This window comes from Pagrus pagrus (assembly GCF_965226575.1).
Source record: "Pagrus pagrus genome assembly, chromosome: 10".
Classification (NCBI taxonomy): Eukaryota; Metazoa; Chordata; class Actinopteri; order Spariformes; family Sparidae; genus Pagrus; species Pagrus pagrus.
In genome coordinates this window covers 748,703-768,053 of record NC_140194.1, presented here as the reverse complement: position 1 = coordinate 768,053, position 19,351 = coordinate 748,703, and the positions used below count along the sequence as shown (strand labels likewise).

At 46.2% G+C, this 19,351-nt stretch overlaps 1 protein-coding gene across 4 annotated transcripts in view; it reads right to left on the bottom strand.

Moving 5' to 3' along the window:
* The window catches only part of phf21ab (PHD finger protein 21Ab), a 36,145-nt gene extending 34,985 nt beyond the window's left edge, over positions 1-1,160 (bottom strand). For all 4 annotated transcript variants that reach the window (XM_084363579.1, XM_084363580.1, XM_084363577.1 and 1 more), the window contains exon 1: positions 1,070-1,160. The gene's annotated coding sequence lies outside the window, so the exon portion shown is untranslated. The remainder of the gene's footprint in view (positions 1-1,069) is intronic.
* Between the last annotated feature and the right edge of the window lie 18,191 nt (positions 1,161-19,351).

The following is a 19,351-nucleotide window of genomic DNA, read 5'->3' as shown; positions in this document are numbered from 1 at the left end:
GCAGTACTTTGGGTCAAAGAACTTCCTGACCAGAGAAACCGAATCAAACTGCAGCCATGTGTAAACACCGACAGGTCCAGTCCGGTTACATCACGAGCCTGACCTCCATCACTGACGAACAGCACCGACCCACCGTCAGGCAGCCGTGAAGCCCCCGGTGCTCCTGTGCACCCGGGGCCCGGCAGTATGTACCCGCCGCCGGTTAATTGGAGTAATTGCTCCCTGGGTGGGACACGAAGTTGTCTGGATAAACTTCCCCCAGCATCACATGCCGCTGCACAGGCCCCGAAACAGCGACTAATGGAGCTAAAATGGAGGTTTTCAGTTCGAGAGCTTCTGCTGCGGAGTCCAGAGCCCGGAAAGTGTTTTTGTTTCGGCGCTGAAATTAATGTTTTATAACCGTCTTATTGAGCCGCTATGGCCGTCTGGATGCTCGAGCTCTGCTTATAAATTCACCCGAGCTGCCTCGGCTCGTCCTCCCAACACGGCCAACTATCACGTCCGACTGGATCATCGGCACCGAAGTGTTTTCCACTGTTAGTAAAAATCATCCGAACCGACCCTCACACATCCGACATTGCTCCGACTGAGGCTGTGAAATGTTACCGAGAACAAGTGGATCACGTTAGCTGTAGCCGCTAATGCTAACCTCCTGCTAGCCGCCGTGGCTAACGCGAGCAGCCACGCTGATAACTTACATCAAAGATAAATAATAAGGTCGTTAGCGGCGCCGCGAGACGAACACACCGCGGACACGAACCCGCCCGCCCGGGAACGGTCCCAGAAGACGCCATCTTTCAAAATTATGACACCGAGCAGGCGTTGGTGGGTCTAAGTTATATCGGCCCCTTGTCCTCCAGAATATCAACTCCTAGAATAAGAAACACACCAGCTAAACACACAGAAACACAGAGGAACACAGCAGAACCGGACCAGCACCGGCTGCAGCTCGCACACCTGCTCACACACAGCGACCAGCACACGGACACAGCACAGAGCTGGACACAGGTGAAGTTTGACAACAGAGAAAATTAAAGTTATGAAATTAAAAAGCCCAATGTGCACTTACTCAGCAGCAGTCCTCCTCTAGATTAATTAAATATATATCTATAAGAAGCCGATCCACGATGGAAGAACAGCCCAGAACCAGTCCGGCGGGCTCCGTCCCGCTGAGCTTTATTGTGTTGCTGTATTTTATATTTAGTTTTAGTAAATTTGTGTAAAAACAGAGAAACTGAAGCTACAAAACAAGAAGAACTCTTCTTCAATCTCATTCAGCTCAGCCTCAGCACAGCACAGATCCCTGCGCCGCGGAGCTGGAGGAAGGGGGACGAAAACTACTTCCCCGTCCCGCTAACGCTCGTTTATCCGCGACAAAGCGTTTGATATTTGTACGTGTTGTTGTTAAAGTTCGTTAAATCGAACCGATCAGCGACGCGACGTGCGCAGAAAATGTGTTCGGAAAGCGGACTACTTTTTGTGTCGGTGCGGCGAATTTATTTCACTTTGCCTAAGGAACGGCGGTGCTGCGGCTCCCATTGCCTAGGGAAAAAACCCGGATGTAAACTCAGTGAAACTCTATGGAGAGAAAGTGGGCACACACACACACACACACACACACACACGCACGCACACGCCATGTAACTCAGCAGAGGAGCGGAGCAGTTTGTTGTGTTGTCTTCTCTGTTCTCCGTCACGGTACCAGGACCGGTCCGTCCGCCCTCAGCCTGCCGCTGCTCAGGCTCCATGTTGGGCTGCTGGCTGCCGGAGCTGCCGCACTGTTGCACTTGGAGCAGGAGGAGCAGGAGCAGGAGGAGGACAGGTGACACGGCCTTTTCTCTGCTGCCTCAGTGGCTTCAGGGTGTCGCACCCGGTGAAGTGGTGGAATGTAACTGAGTACAAATAAAATCTATTACTATGTGTGGAAGGCCACCTTTCAGTTCCCAGTAACAACAATGGGAGATAACACACGCTCCTGTCAGCTCTCACTGGTTTTAACAGCTGCAGGTCTGAGTCCTTCTGCTTCATCCCCATTTACACTCATAACAATAACAATAACAACAACAACAACAACAATAATAATAATAATAATAATAATAATAATAATAATAATAATAATAATGATACACTTTGTTTATATAGCACCTGGAGTTTACAAAGTGCTTTGACAAACAAAGTTTTTTTGTACAGCACAATTCAGACACGAGGAAACTCAAAGTGCTTTGTAGCGACGTACAATTACATTAAAATACATTAAAAACAAGTTGAGAGAGGAAAGTAGGCGATAATATAAAAGGTTTATAAGAGACAAGACTAGAAAATAAGAGTCAGAGTGCTTCAGTTAAAGGCTGCGAAACATTCAGGTCTTATAAACCAACAGCAGGATTTTAAAATCTATTCTATGACGGACAGGAAGCTCGTGTAAAGACCTGAGAACTGTGATGTCATCTACCTTTTGGTCCTTGTTAGGACTCGAGCAGCAGCTCAGGAAGACAATATTACAGAATAAACAGTCGACAGTCGAGCCAAACACAAGGAAGCCTCGTCTGAGTTGAGTTAACACAAGACGGCAGAGCAGAAAATGTAAAAACACAAATATGAGTCATTACAAGTACGAGTACAGACAAAATCACAGGGAGCAGCTAATGCAAATAAAGAGATTAATCAAAGATCAGACAAGAAGATTGAGAGCAGTAAAAAGAATAAAGGACGATAAATACATTAAAAATAAACAAAAGCGGTAAAAGAAGACGACATCACAGAGGAATTAAAAACAGATAAATAGACTGAGAACAGCAAATCTGTAAAATGGGTTTAATGAGTGATTTAAAAGAAGTTCCTGCTTCATCTCTTCTGAGATCACTGCGTGTTTCATTAGTCACATTGTTCCTTCTCAGACAAACTCAACTCACCTGAACTAAACCCTCTGAACATCAAGCTGATGGGTTTGAAAGCTAAACCTGAGTATACTTGAGTAAAAGTAAAGATATCGAGTTAATATATCACCCATATGAGTAGTACTTGAGTCAAAGTCTCAAAGTATCTGAGTATCAACACTACAAGTAAGAGTAAATTATACATATATTTACTGTATTCTGTCAACAATGGGTAAACCAAAAAACATTTTTCTGATTTTCAGACTTAATTTAAAAATGTTCCACTTCGGCTCTGACTCAGCCTCCAGTCTGCAAAGTAACTAGTAACTAAAGTTATCAGCTAAAGGTGCAATATGTAAGAAGTGGGTCAGCATGTCACCGGAGTAACAGCTAACTGCTGCTAACTTTAGCTGCTGTTAGCTAGTTAGCCTAGTAAGCAGAACATCTAGTGGTCTGGACTGGGAGGTCGGAGTGTTTACAATGTTAGCACTGCGCTAACTGGTTAGCATGCTAACTTCAGTAAATATCTCTGCAACACAACACACAGACATCAGAACGTAAAACTGTCATTCCCTCACAGTGTAATTCAAATTCTTACATACTGCACCTTTAATTGTAGCGAGTACAAAGTTGAATATTTGCCTCCAGATGCAGCAGCAGAAGAATAAGTAGCAGAGAACGGAGACACTAAAGCAAACTACCTCAAAACTGTACTTAAGTACAAAACTCGAGTAAATGTACTCAGTTACATTCCGGCTCTGTGTGGATGTGAGGACGAGGCAAAACTGACTGGACAGAACTGACTGGACCGAACTGACAGGACAGAACTGACTGGACCGAACTGACTGGACAGAACTGACTGGACAGAACTGACTGGACCGAACTGACTGGACAGAACTGACAGGACCGAACCGACTGGACCGACACTATTTACCTCACCAGGCGACCTGATCTTTGCGTCACCGCTCACGCCTGCCTCAGTGTGACGTCGTTCACCTCACACATAAACACAGTTTGAGGTGAGTTGTGGGCAGAAACATAAAGTCAGTGTGAAAATGAACAATAACAGACGTGTTGTCGTCGACATGTGAAGCTGCTGCAGTCGTCACATCCTGTTAATTCACTGCACACATGATGTGATATCAGAGTCATGACAGCATGTTTTCTCTCGTGCCACCTGATCAGACCTTCAGTCAGGACTGTGTGGATGTGGGAAGTAGCGTCAGACGTATTCACATCCTCTCCTGGAAAACATCCAGGTCTCATGTCGGTTAGGAACACGGTGCTTTATTTAAGAATGTGAGTGTTAGAATAATTACAGAGAAGGATTTATTCCATGTTTTATTCCTGTCATGGTGTTTCCAGTGGGTCAGAGGTTCACACACTCTTTGTAGCATCAGCTTTAAATGAAATAAAAGGGTCAGGGCTTTGTGACGGTACACAACCTCCACTCTGTTGTCATTAACAAATGTTCCTGCAGCTTTAGAAGTATGCATGAGGTCTGTTTCCATATGGAGGAGGACCCATTTGCAAAAGGCTTTAACTTCCTGGCTGTAGTCTTGAGATGTTGCTTTAATATATCCTCTTTATTTCCCTCCTCACGATGCCAAGTATCCTGTAAGTATCCTGTGCAGCAGTCCATCCACAGGTACGCCACAATCTTCTAAAGCCATGATATATTTTTCCTGAATTTTCCAGGTTGTTTAAAGAAGCCGTCAATTTATTGTATTTGTATGTAAACTTGTGATTTTGTGAATTATAATCTGTCTGTAAACAACTGTTGGAAAGTCGACTGGTGCCGTGCACGAAGCAGAACTCTGTATCTGTGACTTCACAGTGTTCGTATACTGCTGAGCTCAGCTGCAGGCGGCCGCCACTTCACTTGAGTATTTACAGTTTTTGCTACTTTGCACTTCTACTCCACATCACAGGGAAATACGGTGCTTGTTACTGAACTACATCTATTAGCCAACAGTAGTCACGTTGCAGATTCAGGTTATTAATACAATCACTAATAAGATAAGAGGTTTTTTATCATAGTTTTAGCTACACAGCAGACTGAAGGCAGCTAAATCAGCTCCACTCTGTAACAGTAAAGGGATGAATGTACCTGCAGGACTTTAACATTAACATTTGTAACAGAGTATTTCTACTCTGGTATTAGGCAGACTACTACTCAAGTAAAATACAAGTACCTCAAAATCTTACTTAAGTACAGTACTTGAGTAAATGTACTTATTTACATTCCATCACTGATGCTAACATCAGCATGCTAACCTTCCAACAATAAACAATGCTAACATGCTGATGTTTATCACGTTCACCATCTTAGTTTAGCATGTTAGCATGCTAACATTAGTGACCTGCTGCAGATTATTATTACTGTTAAATAATAAGGGGGTCATTTTCATACATCTGGAGGTCATTAGGGGTCGTCAACATTTCTTAAAGATGTTGTTGTGTTGTTGGTGGCTACCAGCTGCTCACCATGAAATCTGTGCAGCTGAGGCTGATGTGAACGTCTTCAGTTCTGCAGGTGTTTGGTCAGAAAGTACTGAACACATTACCATGTTGACCTGATGATGGCGCTACATGACGTCAGAGGATCACCACAGTTATCACAGTTCATCCTGAGGGGAACCTGAGCATCACAGAGGTGCTGACATATATTTAGTTCTGATGAAGAAAATATATTTCCAAGGTTGTTTGAAGAAGCAGGTCCTCTGATCTGGTCTGTGGTTTCTCCAGAGGAGCTGCTGCATTTTTAAAATGTTCTCTCAGTGCTTTGAGCACAACCACCAGCATCTCATCCACCTGCGTTGTATCTGGGTGGAGACAGATGTCTCCTGTGATGACCTGCTGTTTTTACTCAGCACTGCTTGGTCCTGAGCAGGAGGTCGATCAGAGCCTCATGGTGACACCTGGGTCAGGTGCTCCAGCCTGTTGCTCCTCCTCCCTGTTCTCTCCTTTGTTCTCTGATGCACCTCACAACGTCCTCACACTCCCTCCCCCTCTTCATCACTGTTGGAGGTGAGATAACGTGTTCATCAGAGGTTCAGAGCTTATTGATCACATGTGAAGCATCCTGCAGTATTCACAGATCAGATGTAGGTTTGGACACAATGACTGAAGGTAACCACTAGAGGGAGACAGAGACATCAGTCCATCACAGGCTGCTCTTGGCTTCTGTCTGCTGCTTCCTGCCTTGTTTCTACCATCAGTCTTCAGTTGTTACTGAGGACTATAATCCTTTCTGTTCTTGTTGTGCGGTGTTTCCTCACCCCAGGATTAATATACGGACACATATTTCTGCTTAATGTGAAGATGAAGACAGGAGTGATTATAAATGATATTCAAGTTGATCTTTAGTATAATTTTATTGTCACAATAACCACTGAACCAGAAACGACAGGCCGACCTCCACACGACACATGCTGTCACTGACGGTGCCTGAAAGCTGAAGAGAAGACGACCGCACACAAACTGTGATGAATCTGTGACTCTAACATGATTCGCTGTGAGAAAGTTCACTGCTCTGTCGTCCTCTCTTCACTCAGTGAGCTGCTATAATGAAGTGACACAGTGAAGGTAGTGACTGAAGTCCTTCATGTTCACTTATTCATCAAACACTGACTTCAATAAAAAGAGAAGATCAGAGGATCTGATGAAAACCACAACCAACAAGTTACAAGGTAAAGTCCTGCATTCAAAATGTTCCTTCAGTTAAAGTCCTCATCATGCAGATCGGCTCCTGTCAGCTCCTGTGGACTCGTCTCACGTCCCTCATCGTACTTCTGCTTCTTCCTCTTTGTCTGAACCAGCAGGAAGTGTGAGAACATGTCAGTCAGGGTCTTGGGCAGCTCTCCTCTCTGGTCTGTGGTCAACATGTGGTCCTGAACTGTAGCAGTGATCCAGCAGAAGACTGGGATCAGACACATGATGTGGAGGCTCCTGGAGCTCTTGATGTGTGAGATGATTCTGCTGGACAGATCTTCATCACTGAACCTCCTCCTGAAGTACTCCTCCTTCTGGGCGTCAGTGAAGCCTCGTACTTCTGTTACCCTGTCGACACGTGAAGGAGGGATCCGATTGGCCGCTGCAGGTCGGGAAGTTATCCAGACGAGAGCCGAGGGAAGCAGCTTCCCCTCGATGAGGTTTGTCAGCAGCGCGCTGACTGATGACTTCTGTGTGACATCAGACACGACCTCATGGTTCTTGAAATCCAGTGAAAGTCTGCTTTCATCCAGGCCGTCAAAGATGAACAGAAGTTTACAGCCAGCGAGCTTCTCTGCTGTCACCTTCTGTAATGTTGGATGGAAAACATGGAGCAGCCTGAGAAGACTGTACTGCTCATCTCTGACCAGGTTCAGCTCCCTGAACGAGAGCAGAACCAGCAGACGGACATCTTGGTTTTCGGAGCCCTCTGCCCAGTCCAGAGTGAACTTCTGCACCGAGAAGGTTTTTCCAACTCCAGCGACGCCGTTGGTCAGAACCACTCTGATGCGTCTCTGTTGGTCAGGTGAGGCTTTAAAGATGTCGCAGCACCTGATTGGAGTTTCTCTGAAGGTCTTCTTCTTGGAAACTGTCTCTAGCTGTCTCACCTCATGTTGGGTATTAACCTCCTCAGTCTGTCCCTCTGTGATGTAGAGCTCAGTGTAGATCCTGGTGAGGAGGGTTCCACTTCCTGTTCCATCACTTCCCTCAGTCACACGTTCACATCTCCTCCTCAGACTGATCTTGTTCATCTAAAACCTCCTGCAGACCAACATCCACTGAAAGAGACAAAAGTTTGAGACAGAACAAAGAAAATAAAATGATCTTTAGATTATTTTCATCACCAATAACAAAGATCAATATTAGAGATATGAAGAAGTGAAGGTTAAAGAGCCCAGTTTAGAGGAAACATCAGAAATGTCTCTGGGCCTCTGACTGTGTCTGACTGACAGCAGAGGCTGAACAGCTCACTGTGGCTGATCCACCATCAGACCAGCAGAAACTCTCTCATCGGACCTGAAGCTGTTCAGCTTCCAGAAGAAACGTGTGACTAGATATAACCGACAACAGTTCAACATATTAAAGGAGAGTGCCTCTCTGGGTTCACTGTGACGTACAGGGGTGGGAGGTGACCTTGAACCGGATCGTAAAGTAAAAGCTATCCTTCAATACAACATTAATTTGTAACTGATTTCATAATCAATTGATTAAAACAAAATGAGGAAAATGTGCTGGTGTCAGCTGCTTGGACAACAACATTTAAAGTACTTGAATATCTTCAGGTTTTGAACTGTTGGTCAGAAGAAATAAACAAGTTGTGATGGTAAGCAATCAATTAAACAATAGATTGAGAGATGATTATTAAAATTGCTTGTGTGATTATTAAAAATAACAGTTATATCAGTATGAAAAATGACGTAATAATAAAATGTGTTTTATTAAAGAAAATCCCGCGTAGGAACTGAGATGTTTGTTTCCCAGTCAGGCTGTTTCCCTAATGTCTGTATGAGTGTTTACAGCCACAGACATTGACACTCTGCTTCCTGTGCATGCAGCCGTATATAAGCATGTGTGCTTCAGTGACCTGCTCTGTGTAAAAACCAGTTGCAGTGTCTTATTTTAATTTGCAGACTTTGTTCATTTTGTCCCGATGATGTCATTTAGTTTTTAAAATCACTGGATATAAAAACGATTCATCAAAATCAGTTCCTTGTGAACTCAGCGCTTTTTGTTCCCACAGATGTCACTGACATGTCAGCACCACTGGACCCGCCGGACCGACCCGCAGAGTCTCTGCGTGATGTACCGGCCGACCTAGAACCGGGTCTTTTTTCTTTCAAAATAAAAGCTTTCCATCAACAGAAAATTAATTGTCAACTATCTTTTTACTATCGATTAATCCAAGCAGTCATGACAGCTGGTGCTGGTGTCAGCTCCTCAGACTCAGAAGTTACATCTTGAGGGACATTAATAAGTTGTGACGGAACTGATTCACTATTTGATTATTTATTTTCGTATTCATTCATGAATAAGTAAAGTTATTTGTGTGATTATATGACAGTAACATCAGTATTAATGTAATAATACGAGTGATTTGTATTAAATACAATCCCAGGTATGAACTGGTGTGTTTGCTGCCATCCAGTGGTCACAGTGAGGAACTGCAACACTACAATACGTTTGTGGCTGTTACACTGTGATGATGAGAACAATCAACATTAATACCAATGTGTGAAATGATAATCTCTGTGATAAACAACAGTACCATCATTATTATCACACGGTACAAAGTAAAGTTGTTTTGATCTCCGTGTTTCTGCTCAGATCGTGTCCAGATGTCTGCTGGGGAGTGACGACATGATTCCTCCTGCAGCAGGACAGAGACGCACCTGAGATGTTTATGTTTTATGGTGAAAATTGACTTTTCGTTGTATGAAGTTATGCAGCAGTCCGACGTGTTTGAGTCCTGCTCGCATCATTTCATTTGGTCACTTAAGTTTATTTTGAAAGTCACTGCCGGAAGTATTTCTATGTTATCATGTCTGACTTGACGTTTTGCGTTGCTGTAGTTCCTCACTGTGACCACTGGAGGGCAGCAAACACCTCGTTTCATACGTAGGATTGTCTTTAATAAAACAACTTTTATTATTTAATCTCACATGTTTATTTTGAAAGTCACTGCCGGATGTTTTGCGTTGATGTAGTTCCTGACTGTGGCCACTGGAGGGCAGCAGGTGTGTAACCACAGCTGAGCGCAGAACAGAAGATGATGATGATAATCAATAAGTTCTGATAGTAAAGTTCTGATCGTGAACAGAGAGCAGGTCCATCTGAGGCAGAGCAGCCAGAGTCCTCCGGCTGCTCTGCCTCAACTCTCTGACATTTACGGAGTTCCCTGAAGGCACCCTGTAACTGCTGCTAACGTTAGCTACAAGTTAGCTCTGCTAGCTGACTGCTCGGAGCGCCGCCAGGAGAGTTGCTGTTTACACCGCTATCACAGCAGCTTTGGACCGCTGGCAGGAGGAGGAGGTGTTCAGGGGGCAGAACTGGACCCAGAACCAGAACCAGGCTCAGCAACCTCCACGGACACCATGACAGGTGAAAAGACAGAAGAAGACGCTGCCGGAGGGGAAACTCAGGAGAGAAGAAGAGACGGAGCAGAGGTACTACCTGGCGTGAGTCCATTTTAACAGGTGTAGCCGGTAGCATGTAGCCCCCAGGTGTAGCTGGTAGCATGTAGCAGCCAGGTGTAGCATGTAGCAGCCAGGTGTAGCTGGTAGCATGTAGCAGCCAGGTGTAGCCAGTAGCATGTAGCAGCCAGGTGTAGCTGGTAGCATGTAGCAGCCAGGTGTAGCGTGTAGCAGCCAGGTGTAGCCAGTAGCATGTAGCAGCCAGGTGTAGCTGGTAGCATGTAGCAGCCAGGTGTAGCGTGTAGCAGCCAGGTGTAGCTGGTAGCATGTAGCCCCCAGGTGTAGCTGGTAGCATGTAGCCCCCAGGTGTAGCCGGTAGCATATAGCAGCCAGGTGTAGCTGGTAGCATGTAGCCCCCAGGTGTAGCTGGTAGCATGTAGCAGCCAGGTGTAGCAGGTAGCATGTAGCCCCCAGGTGTAGCTGGTAGCATGTAGCAGCCAGGTGTAGCCGGTAGCATGTAGCAGCCAGGTGTTGTGTCTCTGCTTCAGGTCAGTGAGCTCGGCCTGCTGTTGCTGCTCTCAGGTGTATGTGTAAGGCAGTATCCTGAACACGTCACTAGGTGTCGCTGCTCCGCTGGTTGTTCCTCTGCTAATGCAGTAATTCCCGCTGTTTGTACTCTGCGGGCCACCGTAGTTTTGAACTGTGTTCGGTGCAGGACGCCATGTTGTTGAAGGAGGCGGTGTGAAGAGGTTTCAGCAGTCAGGAGAAACTTTCCCTCCGTTCCGCCTCTGTCGCTTTATACAGACGGATTAACGGAGCTGTGTTGATATATACTGATGAGCATCATTACTGCGTTTTAAGGGACAAGACCGGACTAAAGAAACTTTACGCTACACAGAGAAATGTGTTGTGTTCTCTGTGTAGTATTTATCCTATTGACCCGTTCTGCTCTGCACGTCTCTGCAACTGTGCAGAGTGTAACATGCTGCTTACTAGTTACTACTACTAGTTACTACTACTAGTTACTTTTTGTCCCCACCCAAATGTCATCTATATGAGGATTACACAGATTACCAGTTAAGACGGAATAATGTCCTGGCAATGCACTTTGTCACATTTGTTTGTTGATGATTGAATAAAATATTAACATATAAACAAGTTTTAAATTGTTATTTTGGTGAGGTCGTGTCTGATGTCACACAGAAGTCATCAGTCAGCGCGCTGCTGACACACCTCATCGAGGGGAAGCTGCTTCCCTCGGCTCTCGTCTGGATAACTTCCCGACCTGCAGCTGCCAATCAGATCCCTCCTTCATGTGTCGACAGGGTAACAGAAGTACGAGGCTTCACTTGATATTTTTAAGGAGACCTCGGGACATTTTCCAGTCTTGTTTGTGGCGACCAAAACAGGCATTTAACGCCAAACTGATGTTTTTTCTATCACAAACAAGTGTTTTTCTGCCTAAATGTACCCAGAGCACACGCGCAGCATTATGACCAGAGAGAAACAGAAAATTTAACCTAAAAAAGGAGCTCTGACTTGATTTTGCAGAAACGTCTCGGCTAACATTTGATTGGTTTGCATTTTTTTCCTGACAGAAGTTACTTTCAGGAAGGGACATTCTCCAGGGGAGCTGGACCAATCAACTTGGGTTGTGTGATCCTATAGATCCTTTAACCCAATCAGAGAGCAGTGAATCCATCATCTGTTGGATAATAACTTCCTGGCCTCATTAGAGACGACATTAATGTCCCTGCGCTCTCCTCAGCTTTGTGTGTTGATCTGTTTCCAGTTCTGCTCTCCTTTGAAAAGGAGCTCTGGCTTTTTACTCAGAGGAGCTTCTTCTCAGATGTAAGATCAGATCTGAATTTAGAGACATTAAACCATTAGTGAGGCTTTCATGCTGCTGTGAGTGGAGCGTCTGGCTGTTAGCTGACTCGACTCCTGCAGGTGAAAAGCACAGTGGAGCATCTTCAAAGGGAAATCAACAGAAGGTCTTGTTGTACGAGTCTGTTGACCAGGTTAAACCCTTTGAGATGAACCTTTCTGTTTTAAAGTAAATAAACGTGAAGTTATTTCTCTCTGAAGGAGCCTTAAACATAAAAGCTCTCTATTACATAGGAGCCATGGGTATTTGGGTAAGGTATTGAAAGCAGACTGAAAGTGTCAGCATCATCTGCAGTTAGCGAACAGCAGAAATTCATGAAAGATCGTTAATAGAAATGGATAACAGGAGTGGAGCGGGCGTTGAACCCTGGGTATCTCTTTGTTGAAAGCATACATCAGACTTACTCCTTTAAAGGACAACACATTGTTTTCTATTAAATTAAATAAGAATTAAACCATAAAAAGCTCATTCCTCTGATGTGTCATCTAGCGCCATCATCAGGTCAACATGTTAATGTGTTCACTACTTTGGTTTATGACCAAACACCTGCAGAACGAAGGAGATGGTGGTGGACTTCAGGAGGAACAAGCCCCTGCCCTCTCCAGTCTGCATTGGTGGGACAGATGTTGACATTGTGGACTCATACAAAGACCTGGGTGTGGTGCTGGACAATAAACTGGAGTGGTCCACAAACATGGAGGCAGTCTACAAGAAGGGCCTGAGCTGGCTTTACTTCCTTAGCATGTAGCTCAAAGTAGCACTGTGTCTGAGCTTGGCACCAAATCTGACATTGTGAGTGAGGAGGGAGTTTCAGATGCTGCTCGACCATCCACAAACCGCTCTGATGTCTACTGACACCTCCGGCCTTACTCATGGAAAACAAGCCTCAGCACCATCAGCAGGTTGTACTGTGTGCTGACTCAAAAACCAAGAGGTCCAGATGATCTTAATTATTAATGAGTGAAAACTGGGTAAAAGGAAACACTCAAAATGTATTTAAAAATATACTTTATCAGTAAATTAGCACAATGGAGAGAAAATAATGACACATGCACATTTATTATCAATATTTATAAAATAGTTAAAGTGAAAATGTTCCTATAAAGTGAAAAAGTACTAACATTAAAGTGCACTCGAAATCAGCCCACAGACCAGCGGATGAGTCCTCTTACTGCTGCAGAGCTTCATGTGAAATTTAGTCCATGCAGTCAGATATTGGCCTCTGATGACATAATCACAACTCCACTGTTACTTTTTCGAGCCTTGGTGGAAGTGACTCATGGCCGGGCTCGTATGAATCAAAACAGATTGTTGACTGTTTCATAACGCTCTTTATGTAAGGAAGAGCAGCAGTGATGGAGGGAGGGCAGCAGTGATGGAGGGAGGGCAGCAGTGATGGAGGGAGAGCAGCAGTGATGGAGGGCAGCAGTGATGGAGAGAGGGCAGCAGTGATGGAGGGAGAGCAGCAGTGATGGAGGGAGAGCAGCAGTGATGGAGGGAGAGCAGCAGTGATGGAGGGAGGGCAGCAGTGATGGAGGGAGGGCAGCAGTGATGGAGGGAGAGCAGCAGTGATGGAGGGAGGGCAGCAGTGATGGAGGGAGGGCAGCAGTGATGGAGGGAGGGCAGCAGTGATGGAGGGCAGCAGTGATGGAGGGAGAGCAGCAGTGATGGAGGGAGGGCAGCAGTGATGGAGGAAGAGCAGCAGTGATGGAGGGCAGCAGTGATGGAGGGAGAGCAGCAGTGATGGAGAGCAGCAGTGATGGAGAGAGGGCAGCAGTGATGGAGGGAGAGCAGCAGTGATGGAGGGAGGGCAGCAGTGATGGAGGGAGGGCAGCAGTGATGGAGGGCAGCAGTGATGGAGAGAGGGCAGCAGTGATGGAGGGAGAGCAGCAGTGATGGAGGGAGAGCAGCAGTGATGGAGGGAGGGCAGCAGTGATGGAGGGAGGGCAGCAGTGATGGAGGGCAGCAGTGATGGAGGAAGAGCAGCAGTGATGGAGGGAGGGCAGCAGTGATGGAGGGAGAGCAGCAGTGATGGAGGGAGAGCAGCAGTGATGGAGGGCAGCAGTGATGGAGAGAGGGCAGCAGTGATGGAGGGCAGCAGTGATGGAGGAAGAGCAGCAGTGATGGAGGGAGAGCAGCAGTGATGGAGGAAGAGCAGCAGTGATGGAGGGAGGGCAGCAGTGATGGAGGGAGGGCAGCAGTGATGGAGGGCAGCAGTGATGGAGGGAGAGCAGCAGTGATGGAGGGAGGGCAGCAGTGATGGAGGGAGAGCAGCAGTGATGGAGGGAGAGCAGCAGTGATGGAGAGCAGCAGTGATGGAGGAAGGGCAGCAGTGATGGAGGGCAGCAGTGATGGAGGGAGAGCAGCAGTGATGGAGGGCAGCAGTGATGGAGGGAGGGCAGCAGTGATGGAGGGAGAGCAGCAGTGATGCAGTGATGCAGCGCAGTAGTGATGGAGGGCAGTAGTGATGGAGGGAGGGCAGCAGTGATGGAGGGAGAGCAGCAGTGATGGAGGGCAGCAGTGATGGAGGGAGAGCAGCAGTGATGGAGGGCAGCAGTGATGGAGGGAGAGCAGCAGTGATGCAGTGATGCAGGGCAGTAGTGATGGAGGGAGAGCAGCAGTGATGGAGGGCAGCAGTGATGGAGGGAGAGCAGCAGTGATGGAGGGAGAGCAGCAGTGATGGAGGAAGGGCAGCAGTGATGGAGGGAGGGCAGCAGTGATGGAGGAAGGGCAGCAGTGATGGAGGGAGAGCAGCAGTGATGGAGGAAGGGCAGCAGTGATGGAGGGAGAGCAGCAGTGATGCAGTGATGCAGGGCAGTAGTGATGGAGGGAGGGCAGCAGTGATGGAGGGCAGTAGTGATGGAGGGAGGGCAGCAGTGATGGAGGGCAGCAGTGATGCAGTGATGCAGGGCAGTAGTGAGGGAGGGCAGCAGTGATGGAGGGAGGGCAGCAGTGATGGAGGGCAGTAGTGATGGAGGGAGGGCAGCAGTGATGAAGGGCAGCAGTGATGGAGGGAGAGCAGCAGTGATGGAGGGCAGTAGTGATGGAGGGAGGGCAGCAGTGATGAAGGGCAGCAGTGATGGAGGGAGAGCAGCAGTGATGGAGGGCAGTAGTGATGGAGGGAAGTAGTGATGGAGGGCAGTAGTGATGGAGAGCAGCAGTGATGCATTGATGCAGGGCAGTAGTGATGGAGGGCAGCAGTGATGGAGGGAGAGCAGCAGTGATGGAGGGAGGGCAGCAGTGATGGAGGGCAGCAGTGATGGAGGGCAGCAGTGATGGAGGGAGGGCAGCAGTGATGGAGGGCAGTAGTGATGGAGGGAGGGCAGCAGTGATGGAGGGCAGTAGTGATGGAGGGAGGGCAGCAGTGATGGAGGGAGGGCAGCAGTGATGGAGGGCAGCAGTGATGGAGGGAGGGCAGCAGTGATGGAGGGAGGGCAGCAGTGATGGAGGAAGAGCAGCAGTGATGGAGGGAGAGCAGCAGTGATGGAGGGCAGCAGTGATGGAGGGCAGTAGTGATGGAGGGAGGGCAGCAGTGATGGAGGGAGGGCAGCAGTGATGGAGGGAGAGCAGCAGTGATGGAGGGAGAGCAGCAGTGATGGAGGGCAGTAGTGATGGAGGGCAGTAGTGATGGAGGGCAGCAGTGATGGAGGGCAGTAGTGATGGAGGGAGGGCAGCAGTGATGGAGGGAGGGCAGCAGTGTTTCGGGGGTGGAAGTGAAGCTTCTGTACCTCCCACTGCAGCTCCACCCCACATCTGCAAACTGAGACTCACAGACCCTGTTCACACCTGGAGTCAACATCTGTCCTGAGTGATCTGATCACAGGTGGACAGCTCTCAGTGCAGGTGTGAATGAGACACACTGAGGACACATTGAGATCTGATCACTCAGACCACATTCAGAGGTGGTCTGGACCACATGTGACCACATTCTGTTAGCAGTGTGTTCGCACGTGTCCTGGACCACACTGAAGGACCGCCTGCTCACCTGACTCCTCTGAGAGACAAGAAGACGAAGAAGATGAAGAAAATGACACAATATCACCAGACTCCCTTAACAAATCTGCTCATTTTAAGAGTTGTTGTGGGCAGTAGAGAAACTTAACAAACGTAGTGAAACTCTGTCTCTGACAGACTCTGAATCATTGTCTCCTTCTTGTAACTTCAGCATTAAATGAAAACAGTCAGTTGTTTGTTTCCTTGTACAAAGTGTCAGTTTGTGGCAGCATGGCTGTACCAGCCTGTCTGCTTCTGTGTCTAAAGTGCTAAAGTCTTACCTGCCAACATTTAGCAGCTGTTTGAACACACTGTTTACACTGATTTCACCATTTACACTCAATTTATGAAAGAAGAAACATTTTATTGATCTAAACATGGCACATTTTACAAACACACTAAACAGTAACCAGTATAGGCGACTTCTTTGTCCCCAGACTCCCTTAACAAATGTGTCAGTTTAGTGAGTTGTTGAGTTGGAGACACTTTATAAACTGTGTGAAACTCTGTCTCTGACTGATTCTGACTTATTTGTTCCTTCTTGTAAATTCAGCAAATGTTCTGCATGAACTTCTTTCTGTCTTTGAGTAGAAACATGGAGTCTGTTTGTCAGTGATGGACGGGTTTATTTGCATCATCTGATCACAGGTGGTCACTCAGATGCAGGTTAGTGTCAGGTCTGAACAGCCTCACAAATGTACTTCTCTGTCTATCTGTAATGTACTTATTGAAGATCTAAAAGTGCTGCATAATGCGTCAGTGTTACTGGGAAAAGTAATGAGATTACAGTAACCTCCAGGCTAATTATTACAGCCACTAACCAGCAGCAGCAGCAGCAGCTGAGCAGAGAGGCTATCAGCCTGAAAACAACCAGACTGATGTGATTATACAGACTCAGGCCAGACTGAGTCCATGTTTTATGTCATGCTCATCATGTACAGATTCACTGATCCACAGTTAACCCCTCACCGTGAACTAACCCACACAGTTAACACAAGACGACGCGTATCAGCGATCTGTCGACAGAAACCTGATGAACACATCTTCTGTGTTAGATGAGTTATTGTGGTGCAGCAGCTCGTCGCTGCAGCGCTCTGAAAACACTTCACTTCACTTTAAATATATCTTGATGCAAATACTTTTGTGCTTTTACTATATCAATGTTTAAATGCAGGACTTTTATTTAAAACAGTATTTGGAGTGTATAACACATCGTCATGTACTTGTTAATATTAATCTTCGTAGTAACTAAAGCTGTCAGACACTGGTGAAGTGAAAAGTACCTTATTTCTCTCTGACGTGTAGTGGAGTAAAAGTACAAGTACTTCAGAATTTTTCTTAAGTACAGTACTTGAGTAAATGTACTAAGTTACTTTTCACCACTGGCCTTTTCTTATCTGCGTCAGCTGGAGATGATGGTGGTGGTGGAGGAGGAGGAGGAGGAGGAGGAGATGGTGGTGGAGGAGGAGAAGGAAGAGGGGGAGATGGAGGTGGTGAAGGAGAAGGAGGAGATGGTGGTGGTGGTGGAGATGGTGGAGGAGAAGGAGGAGAAGGAGGAGGAGGAGATGGAGGTGGTGGAGGAGAAGGAGGTGGAGGAGGAGGAGATGTTGGAGGTGGAGGAGGAGGTGGAGGAGGAGGAGATGTCGGTGGTGGAGGAGGAGAAGGAAGAGGGGGAGATGGAGGTGGTGAAGGAGATGGAGGAGATGGTGGTCGAGGAGGAGGTGATGGAGGAGGAGGAGATGTTGGTGGTGGAGGTGGAGAACAAGGTGGAGGAAGAGATGGTGGAGGTGGAGGAGTAGGATGAGGAGGAGGAGGTGGTGGAGGAGTTGGAGGTGGACGAGGAGGAGGAGATGGTGGTGGAGGAGGAGGAGGAGATGGTGGAGGTGGAGAAGGAGATGGTGGAGGAGGAGATGGTGGAGGTGGAGGAGGAGGTGCTGGAGGAGGAGGTGGAGGAGGAGATGGTGGTGGAGGAGGTGGAGATGGTGGTGGAGGAGGAGGAGGAGGTGGAGATGGTGGAGGTGGAGGAGGAGATGGTGGAGATGGCGGAGGTGGAGGAGGAGATGGTGGTGGTGGAGGAGGAGGAGATGGTGGTGGTGGAGGAGGTGGAGGAGGAGATGGTGGTGGTGGAGGAGGAGGAGGAGGTGGAATATAACAGCACTGATTTTGACGGGCCTGTCTGACTTGTGACTGAGTGAAGAATCTTTTGTCCTCGTCACAGCCACTGATGGACCTCCTGATGGACCTCCTGATGGACCTCCTCCAGGAGACGTGTTTATCTTTGTTTAAAGCTCATTGTGGGTTAAAGTGCTGGTGGAGATGCAGTTTGAAGAACTGAGCTTGTCCTGCAGTGACTCAGTAGGATAAAACCTGTGGAGTCAACCCACATGTCAGAATACATGCTGGTGAAGTATGTTGACCAAAAACATGCTCCTGTGTGATCGCTTCGGCGTGACAGTCAATAAAATAGGAAGTGACCTTTGAGAACAATTTTGTTTTCACATGGAAACATGTTAAAAGGCCAATATGTCAGAATTTTAGTTTAAAATTTGAAAAAATAACTAAAATTATCTATAGACTGTGAAGAAGAAACAGTCTTGAGTTTATGTCAGACGTCTACGTTCTGCCTGCAGAGCTGTCTGATCAAGTTAGCGTGCTCTTTCAGTGGTCCACAGCTCCTGTGCTGCAGTGCAAACACCAACACTCCCCCAGTAGCGTGACTAGCTGCACAGCTAACTGAGCTAATAAGCTAACTGCAGCTACAGACATGGATGTAAAGAATACAGTTAGCAGCAGTTAGCAGTTACTCTAGTGATTTGTTGCCCTCTATTTATTTGGATTTTAAATTCAGCAGGTGTCCAAATCTTACATGTACTGTAGGTGAACTAATAACTACACTGATGATAACTTCATTCTTCATATTTTATTGGTTAAACTCTATAATAACCTTTATACACATGTATAACCTTAATCTAGACATGAATTAAATTATAAATGTTTTATTTGCCTTTTCTATTTTTTCTCATTTTATTTATAAATGTTTTCAGATTTTTAATTCATTTATTTATTCCTGTATTTATTTAGGCTATGTATTAATGTAATATCTTGCAAATAATAAGTAATAAATAAATGAACCTAAAAGTTGATAAATTAATGAGTGAAATGGGAAAGTAAAAATAAAATGAGCAGATTTAATATAAAGGTGAGTAAATACAGAAGCAAATGCAAACAGAAATATCAGTTTATGTCACATTTTATAAACTAACTTATTCCTACATTTACTTTGACTTTTAATATCATTTTGGTGTTTTTAATAACGTTTCATTTCTCATTGAGCCTTTTATTTATTTATTTATTTTTAATTTTGGCAGTTTCAGTCCTCCATATGCCTACATGTTAGTGTTACTAACAAAGACTGATGATAATTTAAACTTTCAGAAATGAAACCTTTCTTGTCACAGATCAGTTTGTGG